Source organism: Felis catus, chromosome X (genome assembly GCF_018350175.1).
Source record: "Felis catus isolate Fca126 chromosome X, F.catus_Fca126_mat1.0, whole genome shotgun sequence".
In the NCBI taxonomy this organism is placed as follows: domain Eukaryota; kingdom Metazoa; phylum Chordata; class Mammalia; order Carnivora; family Felidae; genus Felis; species Felis catus.
This window is the reverse complement of record NC_058386.1, coordinates 20,503,524-20,512,574: the sequence shown is the minus strand read 5'-3', so window position 1 is coordinate 20,512,574 and position 9,051 is coordinate 20,503,524. Positions and strand designations below refer to the sequence as shown.

The window sequence follows — 9,051 nt, the reverse complement described above, 5'->3', positions numbered from 1 at the left end:
GGACTCTCTCCCTCTCTTTCTGCCCCTTTCCCGCTCATGTGTGTCATGTGCACTCTCTCTCTCTCAAAAATGAATCAACTTAAGAAAAATTTGTGGTGTGAAGTCTATATGAGAACACAGAAAATGCAAACATTATAAGTGGGCAAAAGCAAGATACAAAGTTTAGTACTAAGTTTGAGCTCAGCTATGAAAAGATCACAAAACTTCACAGAAAAAGTCTGGAAGGAAACAGAAAAATGCCAACAATATGATAACCACTAAGGAGTGTTTTGAGTGATACCATGGTTGGATTGACATTTAGGAATTCCTTGGAGTCTCTGGGTGGGAACGTGATCCAAAAATGTGAGCCCAGAATAGGTAACATGAGTGGCTTTATTCAGTTCTCCTTTACCCCAAAAGATGAAAGGTAATTACACAGCAACTTGTCACAATCTACTTACTGCTTTTCTGTTTTTCTCCAAATCATGATCTTATCAGTTTCTATTAATATTTACTTAGTACCCATAACTAACTGAGCACGAACTATTATTTGCAGTGGACTCTGACATCTAAGGTGCCACCTATTATCTGGAAAACTTGGCATTTCTCACATCGGTGAGTTTAGTACAGCCCTCATTCACCCAAGCTGTTCACTAAGGTGCAGCCTCCCCCGGCCCTGACCGTCACGACCACCACATGTGAACATGACAGCAAACTTGAGTCGTTTCCAAAGTCGCTAAGATTTCCTTCCATCAGGGAGACTTATGTAGCTTCCAGGAAGGCCCCCTCTCCAGGGCGCTGGAGTTTTATTGTCAGTTCCAACTCTTTTCACCTTCTTCTCCCTCCACTTATGCCGAAAGCCTGGAGGAAAAGAAAAACAGCCACTTGTCACAAAAAGATTGGGGACCCCAGCTCTAGGATAATCTGACCCGTGTCCCATCTACGAGGCAATTACAAATTAGTGATATTAAAGGAACAGGAATACGGTCAATCACCTCCCATTGTTTGGAATGTGCACTAGAATAGAACTGAAAGTCCAGATTTTGAAATCTAAAGAGATCCAATCTCATTAGAAGCGCTAAGGCTGCACTGCCCGATACAACAGCAACAGTAGCCAAGTGGGGCTCTTGAGCCCTTGAAATGTGCTGATCCGAGCTGAGAGGTATTGTAAATGGCAAATTCACACTGGATTTCAGAAACTCAGTATGCAAAAAAAAAAAAAGAGAGAGGGAAAAGAAAAAAGAAAACAAACTCTCATTTAGAATTTTCTATATTGATTACATGTTGAAATGATAACATGTTAGATATATCAGTTACATTGATTAAATCATATATAATATTAAAATTAATTTCATTTGGGGTTTTTGGTTCATTTTTAAGTGTAGCTTTCAGAAAATGTTAAATTACATCTGTGCCTCACATTTGGGGATCACATTATATTTTTTTTTAATTTTTTTTTTTACATTTTTTATTTATTTTTGATAGAGGGAGAGACAGAGCACAAGTGGGGGAGGAGCAGAGAGAGAGAGGGAGACACAGAATCTGAAGCAGGCTCCAGGCTCTGAGCTGTCAGCACAGAGCCCAACATGGGGCTCGAACTCACAAACCGCAAGATCATGACCTGAGCCGAAGTCGGACACTCAAGCTACTGAGCCACCCAGGCGCCCCACATTATATTTTTTTAATGTTTATTTATTTTGAGAGAGAGAGAGAGAGAGAGAGAGAGAGAGAGAGAGAGAGAGAGAGAGAGAACGCATGCGCCTGCATGAGTAGGGAAGGGGCAGAGAGGGAGCCAGAGAATCCCAAGCAGGTTCTGAGCGCTCTCAACACAGAGCCCACCGCCGAGAAGGGGGGGCCATGAACTGTGAGATCATGACCTGAGCCAAGATCAAGAGTCAGACAAGTAACCAACTGAGCCCCCCGGGCGCCCCAATCACATTAGATTTCTATTAGATACGTGCTGTGCGAGATATATTGCCAGGTACCCCTTATACTCCTGTTTCTATAGAAAACATAACTAACACTTGCTGCTGGGCTTCTTTGTGGCCTAGCTGGTTAGGGGCAGTTCCCTCTTTTAATCGACATAGCAGCCCCACAAGGCACACACGAGTTTGCCTACTCACAGATGAGAAACCTGAGGCTCAGAGAAGTTCAGCAACTTGCCCGTGGCCATCCACTGATATATGGTAGAGTCAGGAGATCCAACACTGGATTATCGTTCAGGGAGTTACCCAGTTGCCAAGGCTTTTGTCTCTGCCATGACTTGAAGACCTATACAAGCAGAGGGAGCGATGCCAAACAAATGCAAGCAGATGAGTTCTCTAAAACTGCAATCGCTTTGCACAGACAAGCCTCAGTAAAAAATAAGACTACACCTTCCTAGTCCTAGATCCCATTTGACAAACATATGACTAGTGACAAGCAATACAGTATTGCCTTCCTGTTCAAGCTAACCGTAACTTGGAAAAAGGTGCGGAATGGGTGCTTTTGAAGAGCTAGGCTTTCCCATTCAAAAAAGGAAGATTCGTGTATTCGTCTAAACTTTCAGATGTGGCAGGAAGAAAAACTTGCTACTTAGCCCTATCATTTACAAATAAACAGTGCTGCTGTTATTTTTGGCCAGGTTTATAGATTCCATGAGAATGTTTAACACTATAAAATAATGGAAACTGATTACAGTAATTTATATTCCTAGGGATGAATAAGAGGTTTGGCTAATCCATATCTTCCTCTTCAAAACTCGGTATCGTCAGACAGCTTCATTGACTGCTCCAGTTTGTGGTTTGGATGTTGGGTTCACGGGTGTTCATTTTACCTATGTATTTATTTAAAGAGAGAGCCACGCATGGACCTGATATCTTGAGCCCAGGATTGTAATTCGGTTCTATGTAATGATGGCCCCCCTTCAAAAATAGTACAGTCGCAGCGTACTGATCAGGTTCTATAAATGCATGCTATCGATTTCCATAAACGCCTCAGCCCAATCAGGGGCTCAAAGATCCAGCCTCATTCTAGATACCATTCAGAATTGGGAAGTATCAGTTCCTTCTCCAGAGCACCCTTCCCTTTACGCTGTCTCCACTTAAGAAGTATCATCCTACTCAGCCTGAAAAGCTCTCCTTTGCTCCACACAGTTCCCCTTCCCAAGAAAATACAACTCTTCAGCATTCCATTCCCTCAAGACTCTGCTCTTTCCTAGCCATGACTCCAAGTTCAACCTTTAGGCACCATAGCCGAGGAGTTGGGTCAATATTTTGTGGTGTGGACCTTTGGGCATTCCTTGTGACAGCAGGCCTCCCATCACCTGTCCCCCCTGAGGAGTCGGATCGGCCCTAGATGCTGATAATCCCCACTGGGCCATCCCACAAGATTAGGCAGTTCTACTAGCACTGACAGCGTGGTCTTAGGCGAATTAGCTAACCTCTCTGAGCTTTGGTTTTCTCACCTGGGAAATGGGAGTGATAAGGCCTCCTTTAAAGATTTGTCGTGAGAGGTGGAGAAGGTACCCTCCCGGCCGGAAGAAGCTCTCAATTATGGGCGCTGTGGCTGATTCGAGGCATTCGAACGGGACAGCACAGCCTCGGAGACACCTGACCCCAAAGTTGCAGGCCTAGATCTGCCACGAAGTAGCTCTGTGGATTTGGGAAAATTGCTTCATCTTTCCATGCCCAATTCCTCCTATGTAAAATGAGAGGGCTGCACTTCAGCTGATCTCTAGAAAGAAGATCATGAGTCTCTGAGAAGAGCTCTAACTAAAATACTCAATTATTTATCAGTGCCCATGTAGTCACCTGCTACTATCTTTCATCGGGTACTAACTTATTCAACAGATCCTGAGGGAAGAGTGAGCACAAGCACTTTCCCAGAAAACAAGAGAAAATAATTGTGTGTTCCTTGAGGGAATAATTAACCTGAAGGGTAAAGGAAATGGTGAAGGGGGGGAACAACTACCCCCACTGTACAAATAAAAGCTATATTCGTGTTCAAAACCAAGTTCAGAACTCTGATATTATTCAGAGTGAGTTAATTATTGTGTGAGTCAGAGCTGTATTCTGTCTCCCCTTGTATAACTCCTTGTATAACCCTTTTCTTCTTTTATTCCTTTCCCTCTAATGACTTCATTCTTTCTGTGTGTGTGTGTGTGTGTGTGTGTGTGTGTGTGTGTGTGTGTGTGTGTTTCTTCTCAGGATTCCTATTGTTGCTCTGGTTTCAGCGACAAAGCCACTTTGGTCTTGAGTGAGTTTTATCTGGCTCTGTGGCCGCACGAAAGTGGAGGAGGCTGGACTCCTACACACACCTCGTAGTCGTGGTCAAGGAATTCCATGTGAATTATACGTAAGCTGAATTTCAGTAGACGATAAAAACCAGAGGAACGCTTTCTCTCACCGTTATTTGTACAGGTGCTGCCGAAGAGAGCATTCTCTCTTTGAACGGCAAGATTATTTGCACTTCCAACCTGGAGCAAGTCTTTGGCTCTATCAATAGCCTTTCTGGCTTTCCACACGGAAGAAGACTTAGCCGTATCCTCCCCTCAAGCTTCTCCGTCCAGTCACTTACCTAATATGCTCTTGTCCTCTGTCTGCTCATGGGACTCACCGCGCTCCATGAAGAACCACTGCATACACACTGCAGAACTGCTCTGACGTATCAAGTCACTCCGACTCCCTGGAGACACAAAATCTCTTCAACACTAGAATGAAAGGAAGAGAGAATGAGAGGGTGAGCTCACGGGTCCAGTCTCAGAATAACCAAGAAGGGAGACAGGGATGGCCGCAAGCAAGGAGCAGAGAGCTAAGAGAAAGAGGGAATGATTCCGGCCAGAGGTGACAAGCGTACAAGGAGATGCGGTTAAGGCCCTGCGGGTCTGGAGTCCTGTCTACCACCTACGCGTCTTTCTGGGAAGGCAAAGTACTGGTGCACGTGGGCGGTGGTGGCCGCGCAGCCTTCAGCCACTCCCGGCGGCAGTTTCCTGTCCGACTTCTCACCAGCACGTAGCTTTTCCTGAAGACCCTGTTCTCACTAACGTCTGCCAGAAACACTTAGAGAAGATGACCCCTTCCCTCCCCCACACCGAATTCATGCTAAGGTCACTGACCAACGATCTTCATGTCCAGGGGATACTTTTTAGTCCCTATTTTTCATGATCTCACAGTCACTCCGTCCTTTCTGAAAAAAAACTCACTTTTCCTTTCAGTTCATTGGCTCCACGCCCTCCTTGTTTTTTCCTTTGCTTTCTAGTCATTTCCACGTCTCTTTCTCTGACCTCTGCTCCTCTGCTTCCTTTGAGGTTCCTTAGAGCCCTTTCAGAGGCCCTCCTCTTACCGGCTTCTCCCTTCTTGGGCAATCTCCGCTGTCCCCAGAACGTCACTTACGGTTGAAATTCTAACTCCCCAGTTTAAATCTCCTGCCCCCGGGTACGCAAATGCCTACTTGACATTTCCACATGAATGTCTCAGTGACCCCCTCAGGTTATACATGTCCAAAGTCATACTCATGTTCTTCCCACCAAAATTCTTCTCTTCCAGCATGGTTCCCTTCCTTAGAAAATGGCAGTTCTGCTGACCAGGTTGCTTAAGTATGAACCTAGGCACCATCCCTAACACCTCCCTCTCTGTCACCTCTCACGCTCCATCAATCGCCAGATCTTTTGATTCTCTGACCTATATACCCATCTCTTAAACCCTTCTGCTTCCCTCCATCCCCACTGCCACCATCTTAACCAGGACTACCGTTACTTCTCACCCGGGCTGTTGCAGTATCCTTATAACTGGTCTCTTGCCATCTTCTGTTGCACCTCAGTCCCTTCTTTCATCCACTATAGCCTACGTGATCTTTAAGTATAAATGCGGAGGGGCGGGGGGTTGGCGCCTGGGTGGCTCAGTTGGTCGAGCGTCTGACTTCAACTCAGGTCACGATGTCACTTTTGATGAGTCCGAGCCCCACATCCGGCTCTGTGCTGACAGCTGACGACCTGGAATTCAGAACATGTCCCCATTTTCGTAAACTCTGCTTAGAATCCTTCAACACCTCAGGGCAGCTGGGTGGCTCGGTCGGTTAAGCATCTGACTTCGGCTCAGGTCATGATACCGCGTTTGCGGGTTCGAGCCCCGCTGACAGCTCAGAGCCTGGATCCTGCTTCAGATTCTGTGTCTCCCGCTCTCTCTGCCCCTCCCCTGCTCATGCTCTGTCTCGCCCTGTCTCAAAAATAAACATTAGAAAAAAACTTTTTAATAAAAATAAAACTGTAAATATGGGCATGCCACAATCCTTCAGCGGCCTACAAGGCCCTGTCTCGCCTAGCCCTAGTCACCCCTCCATCTCCTCTTGTACAGCACTAGCCCTTATTCTGTCGGCTCCAATGGCACTGGATTTCTCTTAACTCGTTAAAACACAATGCTTTGCCTGCCTACAGCTTTTGCATATGCTCTACCGATTGTCTGAAAGGCTCTTTCAACCTCAGAGTCTGCCTTAAACATCACATCCTCAGGAAAACCTTCCCTGACCATCCAGAAGAAAGAGCTCTCCTTTTAATCATTTGCATCGTACCATGCAGTACTTCATAGCACACTGCACACTTGAGGTTAATTAATAGCCATTTTGGTTTAATGCCGGTCTTCCTCCTGTGGCTCTAAGTTCCGTATCGGCAGAGCCCATGTCAGTTTGTCCACAAGGGAGGTCTCAGTTCCTAGCTGATGGTGGGCTCCCAATAAACTCTGTACAGTAACTGACTCTGAACACTCCTGCCTGCCATTACCCCTAACGCTTTCACCAAAGCACTCTCACTGAATTGAAAATAGCCTGTTGAATCCTCCTACATTAGCTTCCTGTGGCTGCTGTAACACATCACCACAAACTGAGTGACTTCAAACAGCACACGTTTATTCTCTTACACGTCTGGAGGTCAGAAGCCCTAAAATCAAGGAGTTAGCAGGGCTGCGTTCTTTCTGGAAGCTCTAAAGAGGAATCTATGGCTGGGCCTTTTCTGCCTTCTAGAGGCTTCCTGCATTCCTTGGCTCATGGCCTCACATCACTCCAACCTCTGCTTCCCTCATCATGTCTCCTTCTCGTCTCTCCGGCCTCTCTCCTATCAGAACCTTTGTAATGACACTGCGCCCATGCAGATAATCCAGAATCATCTCCCCATCTCAAGACCCTTAGCTTAATCATATCTGCAAAGTCCGTTTAGCCACGTGAAATAACCTATTCACAAGCTCTGGGGACAAGCAGATGGGCATCTATGCCTCAGAGGGTAAAATCTTTGCCGAGTTTTCTGGAAAAAATACTGAACTTTGCTACGAACTATCACCTACCATACACACTCTGTACACACCATGATATGGACCATATTACAACTCTTTCTCCTAGATCCCCTTGTAAATTAGCTTTGATTAGTATGTCCTTGAGGATGTACATATATTCCATAGTGCCTGCGTATACACAGTACTCAGGGATCCTTAGAATATCCTTCCAGATTTCTGTCCCTTTGGTGAGGAAGACAGAGCCAGAGCATGGGGAAGGAATAAAGCCGGCGAAGCAGCTGACGTGACCTTGCCTTGTTTGACCCCGGAGTCTCCCCTCCCGACTGTGAGTCTCCCTTCCAAGCTGTTGCTTCCTTGAGAAAATGGCTGAGGGGATGGTCACAAGCTGTCTCACGTGGAAGAGTCGCAGCAAGAAGCTGTGGCCGAACATTTTTAGACACATTTATAATCTGTCAGAAAGTACACAAATACTTGACAGGCAGTGTGGAAGCAAAAAGGGTGTCGTGAGCCAAATAATTTGCATCTTAAACACTTGACTTAACGGGTATGGAGATTCTGGAGGTGAGAAGGCCTGATCCCCAAGGTGCTACCTACAGACTGTTCACCTCAGACTTGGGGTGAGTGGAAACACTCAGCCTCAGGCGTGGTCCCGTCTTGTGTCACAGCTGCCCTTACGTGCTATCCTTGACCGTTATGGGAATCAAACAGAAGATGTTGCTTCTGGCAGCAGAGTGTCCTAAGAGTGAATCTCTTGTTCCCAACCGGAACAATCTGGTTTTTTGAGGAAGTAAAGACAGGTTTCTCTCTCTCTCTCTCTCTCTCTCTCTCTCTCTCTCTCTCTCTCTCATGGAATCTATTCCCCCTGGAGTAACCACATCTCAGCTCATTAATCCTTGGTCCCATCTAGACATTATTGCTTTATGGGCATTCTGGTTTCCCCCCAAGTTCTGATTATTTACCCACAAAAGATTTCCAAGGGGACAGGAAGCAATCGGTAACACTTGTTGTGTACTCTACTTACCTTTATCTATTCAAATAATAAACATCACTACTGAGAAAAGTTCTAGGTAAGTTGTTCTAAGTCACCTAACCCTGAGATGGACACACCTTTAGTGGAATCTAGTCATGATGTCTTATAGCTTGGAGGGTAGAGGTCATCTGGTCCACCCCCTCATTTTTGTAGATGAGGAAGCTGAGGTTATAGACACCTAAGGAAACTGTGTGAGGACACGCAGGTCAGGGTGTCGACAGTTTCATAAAGCCATAAAAAGTATCAACCAAGATTCTACCTCTCCAGTTGATAACAGTCATAGATATAGCTCCCATGTAATAAATTCAGTCACAGATATAGCTCCCATGTAATAAATTCAGTCTTTCACAGTTTTAAAGTTTGGTGATAACTCGACCCGAGCTAGGCCAAAGTTTACTTCAAACCTATGAAAGAAAATCTTACTAAGCAACTAATGGTCTAAAAAGGTCACAGAACATATAGTTTACCTATGTCTAGTAACAAACTAGTTAAAGGACGTTTGACTTTAACTACGCGCAACTGTACTTCTGATTTTACAACAAATCGTTAAAATGGGCTTTGCGAAACTTCAGCTTAGAATCATCTTGTCAATTATTTCATCCTCATTATATACTTGCAATTTTAAAAATTGTTTCTTTTACACAATGAGCTTGAGAACTTACATTGATCAAGCCTTATTATCCCTTTATGGACTCAGAGTTAGAAGGGTTTAACCGCAGGGCTGCAAAGCAAATCAGAAACTGTGTGACAAAGCCAACTCTTCCAGAACAACTGCCCTCATTC

At 45.2% G+C, this 9,051-nt stretch overlaps 1 long non-coding RNA gene across 6 annotated transcripts in view; it reads right to left on the bottom strand.

The window, feature by feature from the left end:
- Window positions 1-354: 354 nt before the first annotated feature.
- LOC102902350 overlaps window positions 355-9,051 on the bottom strand; it is a 69,154-nt gene continuing 60,457 nt past the window's right edge. For 2 of the 6 annotated variants that reach the window (XR_006593018.1, XR_006593019.1), the window contains exons 2-5: window positions 4,537-4,669; window positions 3,425-3,693; window positions 2,103-2,250; window positions 355-840 (exon numbers count right to left, since the gene is read on the bottom strand). This is a non-coding gene — a long non-coding RNA (uncharacterized LOC102902350). Of the gene's footprint in view, window positions 841-2,102; window positions 2,251-3,424; window positions 3,694-4,536; window positions 4,670-4,815; window positions 5,681-5,721; window positions 7,280-9,051 lie in introns of those variants that run through there. The other 4 variants (XR_002152485.2, XR_442454.4, XR_002152484.2 and 1 more) reach the window with 4 other exon arrangements.